Below are 12277 nucleotides of genomic sequence, written 5' to 3' on the forward strand. Positions count from 1 at the left end.
CGTACGAAAAATAAAAAATAAAATCCCAATATACTTTTAGAAGACCTGAGCATACAATTTAGAAAAAGATTTGAAAATCTGAAAATTTTACATATAAGAGGTTCAAGTCCAAAAATACAAACGAAATGAGAATAATGGGATAACAGATCCGAGCCTTAACGATTAGAACGACTTAATTTTTGTATAAAGAGATCAGTTCTGCAATCTAATGAGTAGGGATTGCAGCAAAAATGCGCAGTGTATATACGAACTCCAGATTAAAAACGATGGAGTTTATGTTCCATTATTCCTCCTTGAAGTTCGAATGGCGATATCACCACGAAAGATTGGACTTCGGCTCAGCGAGACGAGTATTGTGAGTTGATAAAAAGCTGGTATGAATTTCCATGCAGATTGTAGTCCTAAAAACGATAACTAGAGAGGGCAACGGTAACAGAAGTTGTAAATATGGAGCTCCAAGAAAATTTACGACTAAATATTTTTGCATAGCGCTCAGAATGTGAAAGAACATCGACTTATTTGACTTTTGGACCAGTTTGGTGCTAAATTAATTAATTTCAAACAAATCGAAGATGTTCTCCTAGATTCCGACAAAATTAATATTATAGTTTGAACAACACAACCAAATCTGCGGTATGATCTCTTTAAGGAACACAATTCTATAGTGTTATTATGAGCGGAATTATTTCTTATGAATTAGTTGACCTTGAATCCGAAAGGTTGTCGAAAATACTGATTATAAATTTATGACATAATTGATGGACATCGATTTCGAACTCGGTAGATAATTCGGAAAGACCTGTCTATCTTAAGTGGTTACATGGATTTCACGGCTTCAAAAACTAAAAAAATTTTTTATTGTCTTATTTAATTCTATAACATCTCTAGAATATTGTCCTAAATACTCAAGTTGATCACAGTAATAGTTTCGGAGGTACAGCTTTGACGAGTTGAAGAAGTCACTTAAACCTTTGAACGTGTTTTTCTCGAAACTGTGTTTTCAAAATCGGTTCTCAAGATTTCTCACGAACTACTCAACCGATCTTAATGATTTTACATATGTCTTCAAGATATCCTTTACAAGGTCTTGCATTCAATTACAATTATCTTCTTTCAATTACAATTATTTAAAACAAAAAAACGTGGAGAAATTTTCATCAAAATTTGCGTTTATTTTTAAACATCTGAAAAAAATAAAATTTTCACAAGTTTATTTTCTCTGTCCAATACTTAGTTAAGGATTTTAGTTCAAACACGTATTTTTTTTTTTTTGCTTTTGATGATCCTGTCAGAAGTTCTGCTGTCAACGCGGAAGCGCCTTGTTTCCGAGGGACTACCGTCGACTGACGTCGTAATGACCGATTTTTGAATATTCCTTTGAAAATTTCACAAAATCTTTATCAAATATATATCTTCGGAATAATGAAAGGTTTGAATAAAATATTTAATTTTTTGTATGAAAAAAAAAAAATTTAAAATAGATTGTTTTTTGCGCGACGAAACCCATGTTACACCTTAAAAGAAGAGTTGGTCAAAAAAAGATATTTTGAGTTTTGGAAAAATAAAACTCATGACGACAGAATTTTGAGTACCAATCATCGCCACCCACCGACAAATTGAAGTTTGTTTGGGCTTGCAGACTCGCTGCAGGTGCTCTTTGTGATTGGGAGAAATGCACACATTTGCACCAATTAACAACACCAACATAAACAAACAAGCAATGATAACACAAATAACAACAACAAAAAGCTAAAAACTTCAAACCGTTCTAATACCGTTACCCTCCACAAAGCTCAGCGGAAAACTCCAAACGAAATGCCAAGTTCGGCAATGAAGTTGTTTGCATTCGCAATAGAGCACACATATGTAACGGTACGTTTGTGCGTTTGTATGCGTGACGAGACGTTTTGCGTAGCAACAGCCAATGCGTCGTAAATATTCGAAATGTCATTTTGAAATCCTAATTTACGCTTCGACGAACTAAAATGCAGCAAATGACCAAAGTCGAATGCAACAACAAAAGCAACAACAACAGCCAGCAATATTAGCAAGAAGCGATGATACTAAAATTGCAATTTACATTAACGGCGGCGTGTGGGCGGTGGTGCGCAGCTTTTTCGTTATTACCGTGTTTGCCGGTGCGAGTGCGAGTGTACGGGGGGTGTGGCGGTATGTAGTTGCAACATAAGTTTGTAAGTACGCACATTGGGCTTATTGCACTTTAGCTCACACCAGCCAGTGCCGCACGAGAATGAGAAAGATGATGGCGATCCAGCAGTCCTCTGTTCCCATCGCTCGTCGACCATTGCATTTCGCTTGGGTTGGTTTGCATGCTGTCATCTTTGCAGTTAATGTCTGCCTGCTACTCTAGGCGGCAAAAATCACAATTCCAAGCTGCATATTCCGACAACCGGTGACTGTGTCATCTCCGGCTGTGAGAACAGAGACAAGTGCAACCTTTTAGCTCTACTTCCTTTTTGGCTGCATAAATCTTCAAATATTTTCTATGCTCGCATTCGATTTTGATTTTGTCTTTGACTCAGACAAAACATTCTTTGAAATTATTTGCGTGTAGGTTTGTTGTAGGTCCTTTGGAGCTCTTGTGGCACTTTAGTGCCAAACATGGACTTTTGTGCTTTTAGCTAATGCTGTCCCTACAGAGAGTGCGAGCTTGAAGCTAAACTTTCTAAATCTCTCAATAATTCTCACAATGTCTCCTTAGTGGTTCATTGATTGAAAATATAACTCAACTCATACTACAGACGAGTATATACCTGGCATTTTGGTTATGTTTACCCGTATCTAGTGGGTATGGATCAGACGGGTCTTAATTTATTTTGATTTGGTACAATTTTCGAATAAAGTACTGAGGGTTCGTTGTGAAATCGATCATAACTACTTCATCGTCTTTTAAGTAAACGAAGAAAATATCTATTGGACAAAGTGTAAAAATATGCATCTAGTCTACCACATACCATAAGTATTAAGGATCTAAAATACTTATATATCAATCCTTTGACAAATAGGGCTTAATGATCAATAAATTTCCAAAACAGATTCCATTAGAGCTTTTGAGTGTATATAGGTATTTTCGTCTCACTTTTATACCAATACACAATATATTAAGTTTGCCACTAAATTCCTAGCATTCAGAAGGAAACGTCGGAGACCCTATAAGGTATATTTATATACATATATAAATGATCAGCATGACGAGCTGAGTAGATTTAGCCATATTCGTCTGTCTGTATATATTTGCACTAAGCCCTCAGTTTTTGAGATCTCGTTCTGAAATTTCGCACACATCCTTTTCTTCTCAAAAGCTTCTCATTTGTAGGAACGGCCGATATCGGGTCTCTATAACGTATAGCTGCCATATAAACAGAACGATCGGAAACAAGTGTTTGTATGGAAAACTTTTTCATTTTTTTTTTCTAAAGTATAGGCATGATGGTAGCCCAGCCAACACTTGTACAATCCAATTTCAGGGTCTCGGTTGTCAAAAAAAAATGTCTAATTATCTTTTTACCGATGAAAAAATTGTCCAGAGTTGCTTTTAGTCAAGGAATCCGATCCATATGCTTATGGCAAGTCCTATTCACTCACTAAAATTATTCAGACTTGACTTTCGTTGTCGCACTATTCAGTCTTTAAGCATTAATAGCATTAGTGAAGAGTGGAACTAGTAAATAAGTGGATTATGTTAATGCCTGCCTTTATCTTATTCTTATAGACAATGACTATATATCAATTCAGTCACCACTTCAGCTTGTAAGACCACGTCATACTTGTAGGTACTAACAGAGAGAGAAGTGAAGTTTATAACAACAACATCAAAATATCTCGATTCTGAGTCTGTTTTAGAAATATTCTGTTAGAAAATTTTCCGCAGAGTGTGTAGATTACTGACCACGGTGATTTTCTTAGTCAATTATACCATGAAAATTTATTTTCTGCACCAATATTTTTCTCAGTGTACTGACAACTTGCACCAAAGCACAAATATGACTAAAAAAATAAATTTCAGTTCAACAAAAAAGTTTTTTTTTTTCGCAAACAAAAAAAAAAAAACGGAAAAATTGCACTCATACCGGTCTGCCAAAATATCCATTTTCGCACGAAATAAATAAACGTCATCAATGTCAAATGGAAATCATTCAATCATTCATGCAAATATACATATACCACTTCCTTGTATGAAATATATTTCTACATAGAAATGTGTCTAGGTATGTCTATAACTCAAAATGCATGACATTTACAAACTATAACAGTACTCAAATACGCAAATACAAATGCAATACATATATGGCGAAGTGAATGTTCACATACGTGTATGAATGTATGTATGCATAAAGTTATGTGTGTATATTATATAAATGTGAGTGTGTATTTGACATTTCACTGAATCTGTGAAAGCAATTTATTTGACACAGGTTGCGATTTTTTATAACACCAGTTGTACGAGTATGTATGTATGTAGATATATCACCAAATATCCATACATCGATTGCCAAGTGACAAGCACAACGAAATACTGACTGACACAAGAAATATTGACTAAAAAATAAATGTAAGAAGAATCAAATATACTGCATCGAAATATATTGGAAAATGAAATGTGACGAACTCATGCAATATTTAGCGATATACTTGTACTCTCCGTACATAGGAGTGTCATTCCATGTCAAATAAAAAAAAATTAACATAAGAAATATTTTTAGAGAAAATCTTTGAAACGAAAAAAAAACACCCCTCTGAAAACTTCAGAATTTCTTTAGATATGTTAGAGGTATAATATACAATTTTTTGAAATTTGACCAACATTTTCTTGTGATGGCAACTTTTTACGATTTTGAAAAATTCAAAATTATTTAATTTTAGTAATTTTCTAAATTTTTAAATTTTAGTAATTTTAGTAATTTTCTAAATTTTTTTCCAAAATGTTTTTTTTAATACTTTAAAAAACTTACAAACTTTACAAAACTTTCCACCAAAAATTCATTCGAATCGATGGGGGGTCGCGTCCAACTATTTGTCGATTTGACATGGAATGACCCGAAACGAACCATGCATAACGCTTTGAGAGACATGGTACTTTCATGAGGGTCTACTGTTATTGTACAAAGTTTGTCGAAAGTCAATTTCTTGGGTAAGCGTTGCTATGACAAAATCTGGACCGATTTTAAGAAAAGAAAACATTCCCTTTTCCATGCGATTAGATATTTTTCATAGCGATCTTAAGGGGTTACATAGGTTTCGTCCAGCAAAAACCGCCCTATTTTCAATAGTTTTGTTTTTCATATAAAGAAATTAAATATTATTATTTAAAGCTTTTATTATTCCGAAAATACATTTTTGATAAAGATTCAAAAGGAAAATATTCAAAACTCGGTCATATGGCGTCATTCCCGGCCGTCCCTCGGGAAAATGGTGTTCCGCATTGCCAGCAGAACTTCTGACAGGATCAATAAAATTAAGAAGAAAAAAATACGTAAAAAATTGTAATTGAAAGAAGATAATTGTAATTTAATTCAAGATCTTGTAAAGGGTATCTTGAAGACCGGTGTAAAATCATTAAGATCGGTTGAGTAGTTCGCGAGAAATCTTGACAACCGACTTTAAAAACACAGTTTCGATATTTTAAAGTTTTAAGTGACTCTTTTTCAACTTTTCAAAGCTGTGCCTCCACTCTTAAGCATTTGGGTGTTTACAGCGCATGGTTAAGAATTTTTTACACCTCGAACTCTTTTTTAGAGACAGTTCAAGTCGCTAAGGTTGGTTTCAACTGAACCATGGTAAATTTTATTATTATTATTGGAAGACATGTGGAATCTTAAAAATTGTACTTGTTATTCTTCATATCTATTTCTTGACTTCAAGTTTTCCAGTTCTCATTTATAGTGCGTTCAAAAAATAACGTTTGCATTTTTTAAAATGTAGAGCTCAATTGGATTGGCGTCTGGTGACTGTGAAGACCAATCTAAAATAACAATATGGTTTTTTGTTTCCATTGTGTACAGAGTCTGCTTCTATGTTGCGGATCCTAGTCTTCCTGCAGTATCCAAACATGGTTGTGTGTTTGACGTAGAGCATTACAGCTTACTTCAGTAAATCCCTTTAATACAATTTTATCATTTTAACGGCGTACAGGTGTTCTGTGAAGCACCTCAAATCCATGGGCAGAGAAGCATTCATAAACATGCACTTTTTGAGGGTGCTTAACACTTCTTTGAATAAATGTTTATACTTTTCTGAGCCGAATATGTTTCAAGAAATTGAAGAATACGCAAGTAGACTCATCAACTCTTATAAATATTACATTGCTCTAATCACGTTTGATGTTTTCTTGCACCCAATGCAAAATTTTTTCAATGTGTGTTTTTGAAAGTAAGGGTTTGATTACAGTTCTGCTGCGTTTGATGCCAGATATGTGATATCTGTCCCGTATTTTATTTAGAGATATATATATATCTAATCGTTTTTTGAACAAAATTTTTTTTAGCTCCCCTTAGACTGAGCAGTGGTTTTCAACGTAGTACAATGGCTTTCTCTTCACTAGATATCACGTGATTCCTTTCTTTTCGTTGCTACGTTTTTAGTTTCTCTCATTTAAAAACGTTACTTTTTGAACGCACTGAACTTTACCGGTTTTATACCTGACCTAACCTCTTGACACTAAAGACAACTGTTGTAACTCAACAGAATCTTAACTAGCGAGTAGAATGGTTTACGTTAAAATATCGTGCTTTTGATCATATGAAAGTGATCTGATTTCAATATAAGTAGTTTGCTCAATATATTTCCGCTGTAAATAAGGCTTGGTCTGAACATATTCTACCCAATCTTGAATTTTTCTTTGTTCGACCATGTATGATTTTGAAATTTTTTAGCGTTTCTTCGATGAGCCAGAAAATAAAATTTGCGCACTCAAATATTTTGTTTGTCCTGCTTTCTTCGAATTTACTTTCTTTTACGATTTTCTTCCCGTTTTTAGCTTCCAACTGCTACTGTGTGTCTAAATATTTCGGCGCCTTCGCATAATACTATATATAAATGTATTGTTGAACACTGATTTCAATAAGTCGGAGTCAAAATTGAAGTTCGTTTTAAGAATAGGCTTTTCTTGTACTCTCTTCATGCGGTCATGCGGATCTCTTGCTTCTAATGTAAACGAAGCATCTAATTCTATTGATTTTGTTTCTGCGAAAATTTGGTTCTATAACGTTCTTGATACGTTCTAAACGCTCTTAGAGTAATTTTTTTTTAACTCATCGGCCTTTCTTTTTTTCTTAAACAAAATGCAACTAAATATTTGTGATACACCGAAAAATTATCTCCTTGGATCGGTTTGTTGCCGAGTTGTTCGATAACTACGGGAATTTCAGAGCTTGCTGATTCGTACTCCAGTAGTGTCAGCTTCTACCTTATGAGACCGTTCTACTATAGCAAGCTGTTTGTCGTCTAACGTTGAGTAAAGGATCTTTTTAGCTTTTCATATCTGTAGTGAATTCTGTTCATTGCGGCTTTCAAGCTTAACGAACGACATCTCATGATAACTTTTCACTTTTCTCTAAATTTTCGGAATTTTCAATACCGATAATATTAATTCAAAATCCAAAAAAATAAAAAAAATATTGTATTGACAGTTGACATGAAAAGGCGCTTTTCGCTAAGCTGAAAATATAAAAATCATGTTTATGAAAAAAAAATCTCAAAAATAAAAAAAACGAAGGATAAATGATGATGATGATGATGCCTTGAACCCTTTCAGTTATATAATATGTATTTTTTGGAAGCGTAGACAGCCCTGGGGTATAAATATGTATATGAGCATAAAAATACACTTGTTTAAGCTGCCTCCACACTGAAATATTTGTGTATGAATTTATTTGTTTGTATATGTGTGTGTGTGTGTATTTGTTGTTGTAAATCTGCGTACATTAGCATGATATATGACTTGGCAGTTAGTTTCTACTTGCCATCACATTGCTTATGGCAAGTTGATATTCAATAAGTATATTTAATGTATCGATAATATAAATACACACATACATACTCGCATATGAGTTATTTATAGCACGTGTATGTGTGTGTTTTTATATGTTGCTTGTATTATTTGTATCACACATCAATAACTCAAATGACAGCGGAAATGCGACAACCGGAAGATGGGTGGCATATCATGTCCGCATACAAATACATACGAACAGACATACGTATATACATACACACATACTTACGCATTTCCACAACCATCGCTTTAAAAGCCTCTAACTGAGGTTACTCAATATTATTATTATACTTCTATATAGTGGTGGTAATGTTCAGTTGTTGTTGCTGTTTGCTGATGCTTGTGTTTGTTGTTGCTTTTGCTTCTTTTGGCATATCAATCTCAGCGTCGTTCAATATGATTTTCCTTTTACATTTCTTTGATTGAATGCTTCATTCGTTATGCTTTTATTGTGCTTGTTTGCTGCGAGGCAATTTTCGAAAATGAAAAAGTAAAAAAAAAATTATATGCTTTTTTGTGTTGGCAAAAAATCGAACCCTTTTTATTTTTTGCATTATTTGCTATTGCTATTTTTCTGTTTGCAACCCTTTCAATATTTTTTTTTGTTGCTAAATTACTTCAATATATTTGCCCTCGCCATTCGCATTTTGAGTGGCATAACGAATGTTTCCACTTTACACTTGATCGCGAATGCCGAATTTCGCGTAAAAAATTGCCTAACGGATATTTGCAATTTGCTGGTCAAACAGTGTGGCTAATGTTTTTTGTGTTGCCATTGTTGTTGTGGATTAATCAATTTTCAAGTGCTGGAAAAGAGCTGTTTGAAGTCTCAAAATCTGACTGTATTCATGAATGGTGGTCAATATTGTACCTCAGAAAGTAGTAAATCGGTTATACCAAAACCTCTATGGACTAGGTGGATTCCAGTGTGGAGCTTTATCACAGCGGAATCGTCGAAAAGTGTAAAGCCGATGAGCTTGCAAGTAAAGGCACCCTTACCCAAAAATTCATCAGGATGGGAACGATCAGTGGTTCCCCTGATACATTCGGGCGCTGTATGTATGTGCTTCATGCGAGCTCAGAAAGCGTTGGTCAGCAGCCAACACTTGTGGGATTGCGAAAGCTTTCTGGTTTAGTGTGGAACGTAAAATGTACATTGAACTATTGGCTCTTAGTAAGTCCCACAGAAGGAGGGCACAATAGACCGTAGGTCGCGGTGCATACCTCAAAATTAATCTAAGCTCCCACATAGCCACTGTGAAGCTAAAGATTTTAGAGAACTCAAATTGTCAAAGTGGCAATGAGAAAGATGAGGTGAAAACATGTAGACACTTTCTCCTTCACTGTCCAGCTTTCGCCAGCTTAAGGTTAAAGCATCTCGGTTGCCATACTTTTCACGAACCTAGGAGTTCAGGGCATCGCAATAGATAAGCGTCTCTAGCAGTCCAAGTGAGATTACTCGTGGTTTCACGAGAAATCAGCATGATTACTTTACTTAACCTAACCTAAGTATATTTATAGGTATTTTAATCTGAAACCTTCAACTATAGCATTGGGTCTGAGCGGCATCTTTGGGATTATTATTCGTCACTATTGCTTTGAAGTTTTAATGCCACAAGTGTTTCGGAGCGATATAGTTACATCACCTTTCGATTTGGCTAAACTAGACAAAGGAACGCTAAACGACTATATAATTTAGCTTCGCAGACACATTGCTAGTTCTGAAAAGGCTTTTCGCCAGTTTTAAATCATCGGAACCATTCCCTAGATCTTTTTATATTCAGATGTATCATCAAGAAGTAGCCTGGTGCTTTGTGCTATACCTCCTTGAGGTTTTCTAATGCAATTATAATCTTCACTACAACATCTGGTCAGACAATTAGTTACCTCAAGTGTTGTAGTAGCGACAGAAAACTACCTGAAGTAAATTCAAGAAATGCTGCCGAGTTAATATTCCTTAACTGAATGAAAATTCGAATCCGTTCCGGTTACGTAGACCCGACTGTCTTGGGCATGGTAGTTAAGTTCAAGTTCGAGTTCAGCTATTTATTAAAACTTCGTTGAAAAAAGTCTGGAACTATTAGATTAATCAATGGGTTATTGGAAATGGTCAATACACGTGTAGTTGTCCGGAGTTCAGGCCTCTAAACTGCTAGGTATTGAATCTTTCGTGATATTGGAGACATTTCTCCCTTAACAGGTGTTGTAGGATTTTCGAAAATGGGTGTTTTGTCCGAACAGTATATTTAGCTACAAAATCGGCGTAATTTTCTGGGCCGTTGTTCTACTTTGTTTGTTTTTTGAAGATTTTTCGTAGCCAAAGTTGCTTTATGAACAGGAATCGGTTGTGAAAGCAAAGGTAAATATTCCGAAACGCAGCCAGACAAATCCTTCCATAACTTGTGTGTACTAGTAAAAGCCAGTTCACTGGCTTTAATCGAGTACCAGCAAAATGATCAGGAAATGAGCAGGAATAATAGACAACATGTAACCAGCCGCTTAAAACCCATCCTACTCTCTCAAAAGTTAACAAGCAGCGTCATATGTGTTAAATTTTAGAGTTCTTCGAGTATAAGTTAGCAAAACCGCAAGTAGAAACATTCGTAATTTCTACAAATTTTAAAATTTTGCATTCAATCAGAGACATTGTAATATATCCAAAGAATGCATAGCCGGTCTGAGAAATTTCATTCCAACTTGTTACCAACTTCAGGGTATAAAAAAAAGCATTTAACTAACTCGTAGCAAGAGCTGCTATCACATCTGAGAAATTCTCTAAAAAATTACCAAACAAGAGAAAATTTCAATTTAACTGTAAAACTATTCAATAAAAAAAGCGAGTGGTTTATTATAAATTTATTGTACAATTTAAAAATAAGTGGTAAAATAATTTATAAGAAAAGCAGTAAATTTGCCTGAGAATCAGTACGCGCGAACGTACACACTCGTTTAACTACTGCACTTACTTTAATGCACTTCTTCGCTCTCTTTCTCTGTCTCTCTCTCTCTCTTGTTTCACACAGGTGTTCTACAAGCCACACGCTTACAACATTACAACTACTCAAATGCTAATTTATTTGCTTATCAAAACATTAAAAAGCGATACTTATCGACTACCCGAAGACATTCTTCATTATAAAGACAAAGCAAAACGAGTTAACTAAAATGCAATAAAAACAACAATCAACTGAGAGAAAAAACAAAATTAAACGAAAAAAGTACGCCAACAAAATTAACAAAATATTGAATTTCATAGTAAATAAATTTTACTACAAATTTATACCGAACACAAAGCCAAAGAACGCGAAGAGCAGAGAAAATTTCACAAGAAATCATAAAAATTTTGATTGCTTACATTAAGCAGGGACGCAACAAGCCTCAAGATGTGGCTGCCTACGAAAAAGTGTAGACGGAAAACACTGTGTAAAAACACGATAAGGAAAAGACGTCGAAAAAAACAACAAAAAAAGAATATATAAACAAATAATAAAATAGTGTACACCAATGTTGAATAAAAGTAATGAATTAAGAAGCATCATTGGTGATGGGAACACAGCAAGAAAACCAATGCACACCAACAGCCAACTGACGGGTTCGTAAGAATTACTGTATTTGTGCGATAACTCATCTGCTAACGATAATGGAGCGAGTGAAATTGGCGCGCCAGCAGACATCGTTAGTATATGCCTAGTTCCATGTGTGTGTGAGTGTGTGGCGCTTACGGAAGCAGCTTGAATGGACCTTCAACTGACTGCCTGCACACTGACGCAAGGGAACCCTTGGATGCTGGTGAGTTTTTGTTTAACTTTAACTATTTTTTTTGTATCTTCTTATTTTAATGATGAATTAATCGTTATATAAAATGTTATAAGACGTGCTTAATGATTAACATGAAATGAAATGCATAAAAGTGGCAGGGAATGCTAGGGAAGCTGAGCTTATGAATACATTAAGGCATGAGTGTGGTATTACATACATATAAATATACATAGTTAGTTAGAGATGCTGGTGATGAGATATTGGCAGAATGAAGGCCTTTACTTATAATGTTCATATCTACAAATGAGATTGTTTTCGCTATACGAGATGTGTTCAGAAAATTACAAGAAAGCAATATTTATTGGTCCCCATTGTTAAGCACTTATGTACATATGCCAGCGCTTCTTCTGATCGTTGAAAGACTTCTCAAACTCGATTTTTTGGTTAGTCTTTAGCTCTTTCAGAGAATGTCATCTATCTTGTAAAACGACGTCCCTTTAAAGT

At 34.8% G+C, this 12277-nt stretch overlaps 1 protein-coding gene across 2 annotated transcripts in view; it reads left to right on the plus strand.

The window, feature by feature from the left end:
• salm (spalt major) overlaps positions 1 to 12277 on the plus strand; it is a 237684-nt gene that overhangs the window by 128433 nt on the left and 96974 nt on the right. The window contains exon 4 of one of the 2 annotated variants that reach the window (XM_070107542.1): positions 11038 to 11803. The exons of the other annotated variant lie outside the window; for it this stretch is intronic. The gene's annotated coding sequence lies outside the window, so the exon portion shown is untranslated. The remainder of the gene's footprint in view (positions 1 to 11037; positions 11804 to 12277) is intronic. 2 annotated transcript variants of the gene reach the window in all.

The sequence above is a fragment of the Bactrocera oleae genome, chromosome 3 (genome assembly GCF_042242935.1).
Source record: "Bactrocera oleae isolate idBacOlea1 chromosome 3, idBacOlea1, whole genome shotgun sequence".
Classification (NCBI taxonomy): domain Eukaryota; kingdom Metazoa; phylum Arthropoda; class Insecta; order Diptera; family Tephritidae; genus Bactrocera; species Bactrocera oleae.